The sequence below is a fragment of the Rhineura floridana genome, chromosome 2 (assembly GCF_030035675.1).
Source record: "Rhineura floridana isolate rRhiFlo1 chromosome 2, rRhiFlo1.hap2, whole genome shotgun sequence".
Classification (NCBI taxonomy): domain Eukaryota; kingdom Metazoa; phylum Chordata; class Lepidosauria; order Squamata; family Rhineuridae; genus Rhineura; species Rhineura floridana.
In genome coordinates, this window is record NC_084481.1 from 208,988,301 (window position 1) to 208,999,354 (window position 11,054).

Below are 11,054 nucleotides of genomic sequence, written 5' to 3' on the forward strand. Positions count from 1 at the left end.
CGGTGGGATACGAACAAAGGAGACTACGTCACAGGTGTTGGCTGTAGCAGTGAGATATGAATACTAGACAATCCCTAACAGTGGGGTGGCAAACAGAAATAACAAAACAAGATTACTTGTGAGAGTGACTGGCAAAGAGTGTGTGGCAAAGAGTGAGTGACCATAGCTGAATATATAAAAATGAAAAGAGAGGAGCTGGTGGAGAAGTGCATAACATTCAATTTACCTCACGAGGGTAAAGGGGTAGATGAATTGAGGGTTGCACTTATAGGATTTGCAACTGCCCAGCAAAAACAACCTGTCAGGGAAGAGACCCCAGAAGGATACTTAAGCAATCCCACTTATATAGAGTATTTGAGAGAGAAGTTAAGATGGGAGGCTGAGGAAAAATTATAAACAGCAAGAGTTAGAAACTTGATGGATATATTTGGAAAGTGGATGAGTAGTGCCAAAGCTCAGTCAGTGGAAGAGGTGAAAAGCCTCATGATACTGGATCAATTATTCCATCAGTTACCACCAGAAATAAGGCTCCTGGTCAAAGACCGTTCCCCTACATCGGTGCAGGAGGCAGCAGAGATGGCGGATCACTTCGCCTCCAATAGAACTGGCTGGGTGGGGAAAACATCAAGAGAGTTTAAACCCAGACCATATAATGGTGGCAGAAAGGATGTGGTGCCACAGCGAGTGAGTCCTCCAGTAAAATCTGAAGGGCACAGGATACCCCCGAGTGGATCTGTGTACCCTAAAACAGAGGAGAAATTATGCTACAAATGTGGTAGACCGGGGCACCTACATTTTCAATGTCAGGTTGCCAACCCCTTTAGTAATCCTGCTCAGACAAGGGCAGTAAAAATAGAACCAAAAGATCTAACCACAAAAAAGGTTCAGTTCTGCCAGATAAACTGGACAGAAGTAACAGACCCAAGTCTGAGAGAGGAAGTGAGTGTACAAGGGGCAAATTATTGGGCATTGCTTGACACTGGTGCCGCTCAGACGTTACTGAGGCCAGATTTAATAAAATCTGAAGAAATATTACCTCAGGAAATGGTGAATATCCAAGGAGTGAGGGGTCAACCAGAAAGCTTGCCTGTGGCCCTAGTGAAAATGGCATGGAGAGGCCGAGAGGGCTAATATAAAGTAGGCATTAATGCCCAACAACAAGAACCAGTGATACTGGGAAGAGATGTTATGGGGGCGCAAGGGAAAATATATGTGGTGACCAGACAGCAACTTGGCAGAGAAAAAGAAGCCATGTTAAGGGGGGCAGAAGGAAACAGGGTGGAATCTGTTTGCGAGCCTCAGGTCCCCATAGCAACCCTTGGCAGGTCTGCTGAAGGAGACAAACTGTATCAACTGGTCTCTGGGGAAGAGACAGAGCATTTCAGAGAAGAACTGAATAAGGATACCAGTTTGAATCAAATAAAGGAGCAAGCCCTGGCCCAACAGATTCCTTTCACTGACAAACTGAGGAATCAAGTCGTGTGTGAGAATGGGATTTTATATCGACTGTGGATGCCTGCTGAGAGAAAGGATGAATGTGAACCAGTGAAGCAATTGATAGTACCTAGCAAATACAGAACCAGATTGCTAGAGGTAGCCCACGATGTCCCATGTGCAGGACATCTGGGAATAAAAAAGACCAAGAGGAGATTGGCTGCACACTATTATTGGCCAAACATCTCCAAAGATGTAAAACAACATTGTCTATCTTGTGGAATATGCCGAAAGGTGGGAAAAAGTGGAGTAAAGACTAAGGCACCCTTAAAGCCCCTTCCTATAATTGGACAACCCTTTTATAGAGTGGGAATAGATTTGGTGGGCCCTTTTTCCAAACCCACAAGGCATGGCAAGAAATATCTAGTGGTGGTGGTGGATTTTGCCACCAGGTACCCAGACGCAGAAGCGCTAAGATCTGTAGAAGCCCCTGTGGTGGCAGAGGCTTTATTAAAAATCTTTATGAGGCTGGGTTTCCCTCATGAAGTGCTGACGGATCAAGGCAGTGTATTCATGGGAGAAGTGATGCAATGTATGTGGAAATGTTGTGGTCTAAAACATCTAAAGACCACTACTTGCCATCCCGCCACTAATGGGCTAACTGAGAGATTCAATGGAGTTTTGAAGGGCATGATAAGAAGCTATGTTCAAGATCACCCACAAGACTGGGATGAACGTTTGGGATGCTTCTTATTTGCATACAGAGAAGTCCCTCAGGAGTCAACAGGCTTCTCACCCTTTGAACTGATGTTCACTAGAAAAGTGAGGGGACCTTTGGAACTGTTAAAAAATTCATGGGAAGGAACCCTGGGAGAGTACAAAACATCTGTAGTAGATTTTGTATTGGAATTCCGCAATAAATTAACATCAATGATGGAAGTAGTGAAAGAGAATTTGAGTCAAGCTCAGCAGAAGCAAAGTTACTGGTATGACAGAACAGCCAGGGAACGTGTGTATGATGTGGGAGATATGGTTATGGCATTCATACCCAGGAAACATGACAAATTACAGGCTAACTGGAAAGGACCATATGCCATAAGAGAAAGGCTTGACACAGTGACGTATGTAATCACCACAGACCAATTAAACAAAAGCAAAGTGGTTCATGTAAATATGTTAAAGCCTTACCATACCAGGGATGCAAAGGTGTTGCAAGTTACCTTATTCCCTGAGGGAAGTGGGCCTGAACTTCCAGATTTGGTACAGGAAATCAAAGACAAAGGAGGGGTAGATCAAGTGGAATGGTCAGAGGAGGTGAAGGAGGAAGTAAAAGAAGAGATTCTGAGAGTTTTGAAAAACTATGGGAATCTCTTTAGCAATAAACCTGGCTGAACCAGCATAGCCAGACATTCCATTGATACTGGAGATCATGCCCCAATCAGATCTATGCCGTACCATGTGAATGGGAAAGTTTTGAGTGAGATCAAAAAGGAGGTGGAAGATATGCTGGAACTAGGAGTGATCAGGGAATCCATCAGTCCCTGGGCCTCAAGTATTGTCCTGGTTCTGAAAAAAGATGGAATGACAAGATTTTGCATTGATTATCGGCTAATCAATAAAATTACGGTCCCAGATGCGTATCCTATGCCCAGGGTAGACGCAATGTTAGAGTTATTGGGGGCAGCAACCATTATCTCTACGTTAGACCTCTGTAAAGGATTTTGGCAAATGGAACTAGACGAGCAATCCAGAGCCAAAACTGCCTTCAGTACACCAGATGGGTTATATGAGTTTGTGACCTTACCCATGGGACTGAGGAACTCACCAAGTTCGTTTCAGAGGCTAATCAATACTGTGTTGTGAGGCATGGCAGATTTTGCAGTGGCCTATATCGATGATGTCATTTTTAGCAAGTCGGTGCCTGAGCATGTCCAACACCTAACAACAGTATTGGAGGCATTAAAAAAAGCAGGCCTCACAATAAAAGCGAAGAAATGCCAGTTTGGGTTGAAGGAGGTGGTCTATTTAGGACATAAGGTGGGGAGTCGAAAATCACCCCCTTATGGAGCAAGGTGGAGGCAATACAATCGTGGCCTATCCCCTTAACCAAAAAGCAAGTTAGGGCATTTCTAGGTGTGGGTGGTTTTTATAGAAAGTTTGTGAAAGATTTTGGGGAAATTGCAACCCCCTTGCATGAATTGACAAAGAAAAAGTGTTCTGAGCGTGTGGTATGGACGGATGAATGTCAGAAGGCTTTTGATCTGCTGAACCAAGCCTTGTGCCAAGGACCCATATTAATAGCACCACACTATGAACAACCATTCATCGTGGCTACAGATGCGTCAGACCTCGCGCTGGGAGTCGTCTTGCTGCAGGAGAGAGAAGGCACCAGACATCCAGTGGCGTATCTGAGTCGCAAGCTGACGCCGAGGGAGAAAAACTATTCGTCGGTCCAAAAGGAGTGCCTAGCGGTCGTGTGGGGACTGAACAAGTTGCACCCATACGTGTGGGGACGAAGATTCACGGTAACAATGGATCATCGGGCCTTGTTATGGTTACAGACTATGAAAAACCATAACACTATGCTGCAGAGGTGGTCCTGGGCCCTACAAGACTATCAAGTGGACTTCCAGTTCATAAAAGGCAAGGACAATGTACTGGCCGATGGACTTTCAAGGCAAGTGGCCAGGACTGCAGTGACATGACCCAGACGAACAAAAAAGACATTTTCCCCATAGAGACTTGTTATATTGTTAACGTGATGTATAAATCCTGGAACAGGAATAATACTCTGCTGTTGTTTTAAGGGGGGGGGGAATGTGATGTTCCTCTATTAGTGTATATATGGTAAGTGCTGTTTGTATAGGAGATACATGGTAAGTGGAATGAAAGAGGAGGGGGGAGTGAATGGGCAGTAGAATGCTGTATGATTGGCTGAATGTTTAAAATGGCTGAGAGTATAAATGGAAGGATGTCAGGTAAATCTGTGTGGAAGTTGGGGGATGTGAGGTGGATGTGAGAGGGTTGTTTGGTGGGTTTATGAGAGGAGAGTGTAGAGTTCGGATTAATACTAAGACCAGTACCTCAGGAATAGATGTAACCATATGCTTAAGTGCCTTTTAAAGTAATCTTTGTTATCTTTGTTATTTAATAAATACTTTTGGTTTACCAAAGGCCTGATCCTTGGCTGGGGTTTCACAGACCAGAAGGGAGGGTAAGGTAAATACCAAGGCTGAAGGGTAACAAATGGTGGCAGCGGGGAAGGGAAGAATAACACCACAAGTATTCAGAGCAAACCAGAAATATATGTATCTGCATTGATACAAAGGGAGTGGGACAGCTTGAGCACGCAGTCACAGAGGTAACCTGATTGAGAGAGACTCAGGCAGATTCTCTGGGAATACTGGTTATAGGACGTGACTGGTGGTGCTGCCTAGCAGGGGGATCTGGTGAGGTCTATGCTAGAGCGGGGAGAGAAACCATAAAAAGGGTGGTCTGGACTGGTGGAGTCCCTGGTGGTGCCTAGTGACAGGCAGTAGCCACGAGCAGGTAGTAACCTGACAGGGAGAGCCGGGGAAGGGGCGCCACATGATGCCATCCATCTTCCTTGGTGAGTGAATCACAAAAGTGCAATATTAATGTTGAAGATGGGGGGGACACAAAATCTTGTGGCACTTTAAAAATAAACAAATTGATTTTGTCAGATCCGCAGATTCCTGATACGTAGCTCACATTGTCAGAATGCCCACCAAAGTTTATGGTAAAATGTGTGACATCACTAGGGATGGAGAAGAAATCCGACTCAGTTAACATTTAAGGCGAACCTGCCAAATTCACATATTCCAAAACCATATGTGATCAGAAACACAGTCATCCTTTGTTTACAAGGCACTTTGAGGCTAAAGTTGCTTGCCCCTATAGCAATTTTGATGGCCCATCCACTGCTACTGTAGTCCCCAGTGAGGTGTCCAGTGCAACATTGGGATTAGTTTCAGTTGAGGTGGTCTGATGATGTGGCCAGCAAAGTATCGTATCAACCGTTCCCCTTCTTGGCTTATTAAAACTTGCTGAGGGGTTATGACCAAGTGGATCCAGGCTGTGACCCACACTTCTTTGCGGGAGGGAATGGCCCCAGCTGCCCTGAAATTAGGCAGTGCCCTGATCACTCCTGGAAAAGCCCACCTTGGATCCATTGGTTTGTGACACCTACTACCTGGGCACAAATACCCCCCTTTTAGGGAAAGTGGCCAAGAGGGTTGTGGTGCAGAAATTACAAGTACTCTTAGATGAAACAGATTATCTTGATCTATTCCAAACTGGGTTCAGGCCTGGTTTATGGGACTGAATCAGCCTTGGTTGCTCATAAGGCTGACCTTTGTCAGGAAAATGGCTGGGGGAGTGCAATCCTGTTATTCTTGATCTCTCAGCAGATTTTGATGCCACTGATCATGGTATCCTTCTTAGCGGACTTAGTGAGATGGGTATCGGAGGCATTGTCCTACAGTGGTATCTCTAGTGTCAGTTTCAGAGAATAGCATTGGGTGATTGTCCTTAGCCCTCATGGCAGTTGTGCTGTGGGATGCCACAGGGTACCATCTTGTCCCTGATGCTGTTTTACATCTATATGAAGCCATTAGGAGCAGTCATTAGGAGATTTGGGGTGAGGTGTCAGCGGTACGCAGATGATACCCAGCTCTATTTCTCAGTAACATCTGACTCAGGAGAGGCCGTGGAAGCCCTGGGCCAGTGCCTCGACTTGGAGGTAGGCTGGATGAGTCTAAAAATTGACTTCTGAATCCTATCAAGGCAGAGGTGTGGTGGGTAGATGGTTCTTGAGTCTGGATAATTGGTCTGTTGCCTGCTTCGGATGGGGTTGTACTCCCTCTGAAAGAGCAGGATTGTAGTTTCGGGGTGCTCCTGGATCCATCTTTTTCAGAAGAGGCCGGGTGACCTCAGTGGCTAGAAGTGCCTTTTACCACCTTCAGCTGATATGACAGCTGCAGCCATTTCTGGACTGAGACAGCCTGACCACTGTTGTCCATGCACTGGTAGTCTCCAGGATGGATTATTATAATGCACTCTATGTGGGGCTGCCCTTAAGGTTGGTCCAGAAGCTGCAGCTGGTGCTAAATGTGGCAGTGCAACTTGCTCACTGGAACAGGACATTGCCAACATGTTACCCCACTGCTGAAAGAATTGAACTGGGCTAAGTTCAAGATGCTGGTTTTGTTGCAGCAGTGAGTTTGCGCGTATGCCCAGTGACCGGTTGTACCTGGTCGTGCCCAGCAGCAGCGTTCCCCAGACAGATAGACACAGTCCGTTATAGGTTTAAGAGTCTTTACTGACTTGAAGTTACAGACATAAACGCATTCCCGGCTTCTCCTAACTTCTAACAACATCCCCCACACCTTGTGCTTTCGCTTTCAAGGATATATAGCTTTCACTGCCCTTCGCCAGCCGCATCTGCTGTGAGCTGACCTTGGCAGTCCTGAACACAGATTAATCCCTTTATAGTCAGTTCTGTACTGTCTTTCTGGAAAACTCTACACACATACTTCTAGGCAGCCTACAGCTCCCACCTTTTCCATAAAGACATACATTATCATTAACAATACCTGTTAGATACATTGTTTTACAGAGTTACAATCATTACAGACTTTCATGGTTTCACACAATCTAGATACATTATTATACATTGTTCCAGTCAAGCACACCCAGCATAGTAACCATTTTGCTAAACCGTTCTTCGCAGATGGGCTTGGTTATTATGTCTGCTAACATGTCTGCGGTATTACAGTAAGTCAAGGCAATGAATCCTGTCTGGATGCTATCTCTCACATGATGGTATCTGACGCTTATGTGTTTTGTGTGCTTGGTGTGCGCTTCTGACGTTGCCATCTTTATACACGTTTGATTGTCCTCATAAACTTGGATGGGCTTTCTAATTTCCATGCCCACTTCGTGCATGAGCAGCTCAAACCACCGTAGCTCATTGCATGCACTTGACCAGCCAATGTACTCGGCTTCTGAGCTTGAAGTAGCTACCACTGCTTGTCTTCTGCTGCACCAATCAATCACTGACCCGTGCAGCAGCACAACTATGCCAGTGGTTGATTTTCGGCTTGTGATTTCACCTGCATGGTCTGCATCCACATAACACTCCAATCCACCCTGGTCCTGCACAGAAAGCACCAGCCCGTTTGTTCGTGAGCCCTGGAGGTATCGCAGCACCCTTTTCACGCCTTGCCAGTCCGACTCTGAAGGCTTCCTACTCAAAATGCTTACTGCATTGTATATATCTGGGCATGTGACCTTGACTAGGTATTGTAGCTTGCCCAATATGTGTCTATAGAAAGTCGGATTAGTGTAAGGTGTTTCTTGTGTGTCTTGCTGAAATGTGATGGTCATGGGTGTCTTAACTGGCTTACAGTCTGACATCCCACTTTCTGCAAGGAGCTGCGTTATTTTTCCCTCTTGTCTCAGCATAAAGCCACCATCGTCAGCACGCAATATGTCAGTCCCCAAATAGTGCTTCACTGGCCCCAAGCACTTTGTATCTACATGCGGTCGCAGGCTGTCGTGGAATTCCTGCTCATCTCGTTCATCATGAAACATGTATAAGAACATAAGAAGAGCCTGCTGGATCAGGCCAGTGGCCCATCTAGTCCAGCATCCTGTTCTCACAGTGGCCAACCAGGTGCCTGGGGGAACCCCGCAAGCAGGACCCGAGTGCAAGAACACTCTCCCCTCCTGAGGCTTCCAGCAAGTGGTTTTCAGAAGCATGCTGCCTCTGACTAGGGTGGCAGAGCACAGCTAGTAGCCATTGATAGCCCTGTCCTCCATGAATTTGTCTAATCTTCTTTTAAAGCCGTCCAAGCTGGTGGCCATTACTGCATCTTGTGGGAGCAAATTCCATAGTTTAACTATGCGCTGAGTAAAGAAGTACTTCCTTTTGTCTGTCCTGAATCTTCCAACATTCAGCTTCTTTGAATGTCCACGAGTTCTAGTATTATGAGAGAGGGAGAAGAACTTTTCTCTATCCACTTTCTCAATGCCATGCATAATTTTATACACTTCTATCATGTCTCCTCTGACCCGCCTTTTCTCTAAACTAAAAAGCCCCAAATGCTGCAACCTTTCCTCGTAAGGGAGTCGCTCCATCCCCTTGATCATTCTGGTTGCCCTCTTCTGAACCTTTTCCAACTCTATAATATCCTTTTTGAGATGAGGCGACCAGAACTGTACACAGTATTCCAAATGCGGCCGCACCATAGATTTATACAACGGCATTATGATATCGGCTGTTTTATTTTCAATACCTTTCCTAATTATCGCTAGCATGGAATTTGCCTTTTTCACAGCTGCCGCACACTGGGTCGACATTTTCATTGTGCTGTCCACTACAACCCCGAGGTCTCTCTCCTGGTCGGTCACCGCCAGTTCAGACCCCATGAGCGTATATGTGAAATTAAGATTTTTTGCTCCAATATGCATAATTTTACACTTGTTTATATTGAATTGCATTTGCCATTTTTCTGCCCATTCACTCAGTTTGGAGAGGTCTTTTTGGAGCTCTTCGCAATCCCTTTTTGTTTTAACAACCCTGAACAATTTAGTGTCATCAGCAAACTTGGCCACTTCACTGCTCACTCCTAATTCTAGGTCATTAATGAACAAGTTGAAAGTACGGGTCCCAATACTGATCCTTGAGGGACTCCACTTTCTACAGCCCTCCATTGGGAGAACTGTCCGTTTATTCCTACTCTCTGCTTTCTGCTTCTTAACCAATTCCTTATCCACAAGAGGACCTCTCCTCTTATTCCATGACTGCTAAGCTTCCTCAGTATAGGATATCATCAACATAAACCGCACAATATGTGGTGCTTGTGCCTTTCGTTTTGACATACACACATGTGTCCACTTTACAGCGTCTGAAACCCATTGACTTTAACACTTTGTCGAGCTTTGCATTCCAACACCTCACACTCTGGCAAAGTCCGTATAAAGACTTGTGCAGTTTACATACTAGCCCCGGTTTGGTGACATACCCTGGAGGTTGCTCCATGTATATTTCCTCCCTTAGATCCCCATGCAAGAATGCTGTGCCTATATCATAATGATTGACTTGCATGCGCTTCATTGCTGCTATCTTCAGCAAAATCCGAACAGACTCATGTTTTATGACAGGGGCGAAGACAGCATCGTAGTCTGTCCCATACTGTTGAGTAAAGCCCTTTGCCACCAAGCGCGCTCTGTATCTCTGCACCTCTCCTGAGCCAGTCCTTTTCCTCTTGAAAACCCACTTGCAGCCTATGGCTTTCTTCCCTATTGGAAGACTGCCCAGTGTCCATGTACCATTGTGTTCCATGGCTTTCAGCTCCTCTTGCATGGCTGCCTGCCATTTGACCTGCTCGGTTAATGGTAACCGTCTTATTTCATCGATGGAAGAGGGTTCCTCCTGTATCACCTCAGGTGCTATTATGGCAGCAGTGAATGCCGAAGATGGCTTTATCACCGGGCACGTTACAGATGCACCCTCTGGGCTCTTGCTATTACCCTCCTTGTGCATCACCACATCATTATTCCTCCTCTTACTACATCTGATGACACTCATGTTTACATGAAACAGTGAATTTCTCAGAAACCCCTTCATACAGATTTTGTCTCCTTTCTGTATCTCACACGTCCCTTGTTTAAATGTTACAGTATATCCCATCGCATTCAGTTTCTTTACAGACATTATATAACACTCCAAGCCTGGAACATACAATACATCTGTCATAATTGTATTTAATACACTGAGTTTTACTGTACCTCTTCCCAACACTTCTCTGTGTGTGCCATCCGCCAGCACAACATCCTCTTTCGCGGGAAGTGAAGTTGTGAACAAAGTTCTGTCTTTTATTAAGCTATGGGTAGCTCCAGAATCAACAACCCATACAGCACTGTCTCTGTTCTCACAGCTTTTCGGTTCACTAGTCCCAGCACTCACCAGCTGCACACTTGTCGGCTTCCAGCCTCGTCCTCTACACTTCGTTGCACAGTCTCTCTGTAGATGTGTTTTCGAACCACAATAATAACAAGTTTTAGTCCAAACGATCTTGCTTCTTTGTCTTTGAAGTTTGTCTTCCTGCTTTCACTGTTCTCCACTCTCCTACATCCTTCGGCCTCCTGTCTTCTCTCCCATTCTTGGAGAAGCTTGCCCGAGACGTACTCCGTAGTCAAACCTGCATCTGACATAGCCTCTAATGAACTGACTAACGAATCCCAAGACGAATCCAATGAAGATAGGATACTATAAACTCTCTGCAACCGTGTGTGCTCTACATTCCGCTCCTGCAGCTCTGCAAACAGTCTCTGTAACTCCAATAAATGCTCTGACATTGTCCTGGCCTCAGCCAGCTTCATTTGATAAAGTTTACACGCTAAGTATATTTTGCTACTGGCTGTCTGTCTCACATGTACTTCGTTCAAAGCAGTCCACATTAGCTTCGCTGTTGCCGTTCTTTCACATGCAATAATTGAGAGTCTGCTAAAGCCAATATAATAAATTCTCTTGCCTTTTCATCCATGCGAATCCACGCTGGCTGCGGAGCTCCGGGTGGGTTGTCCTCGATTAC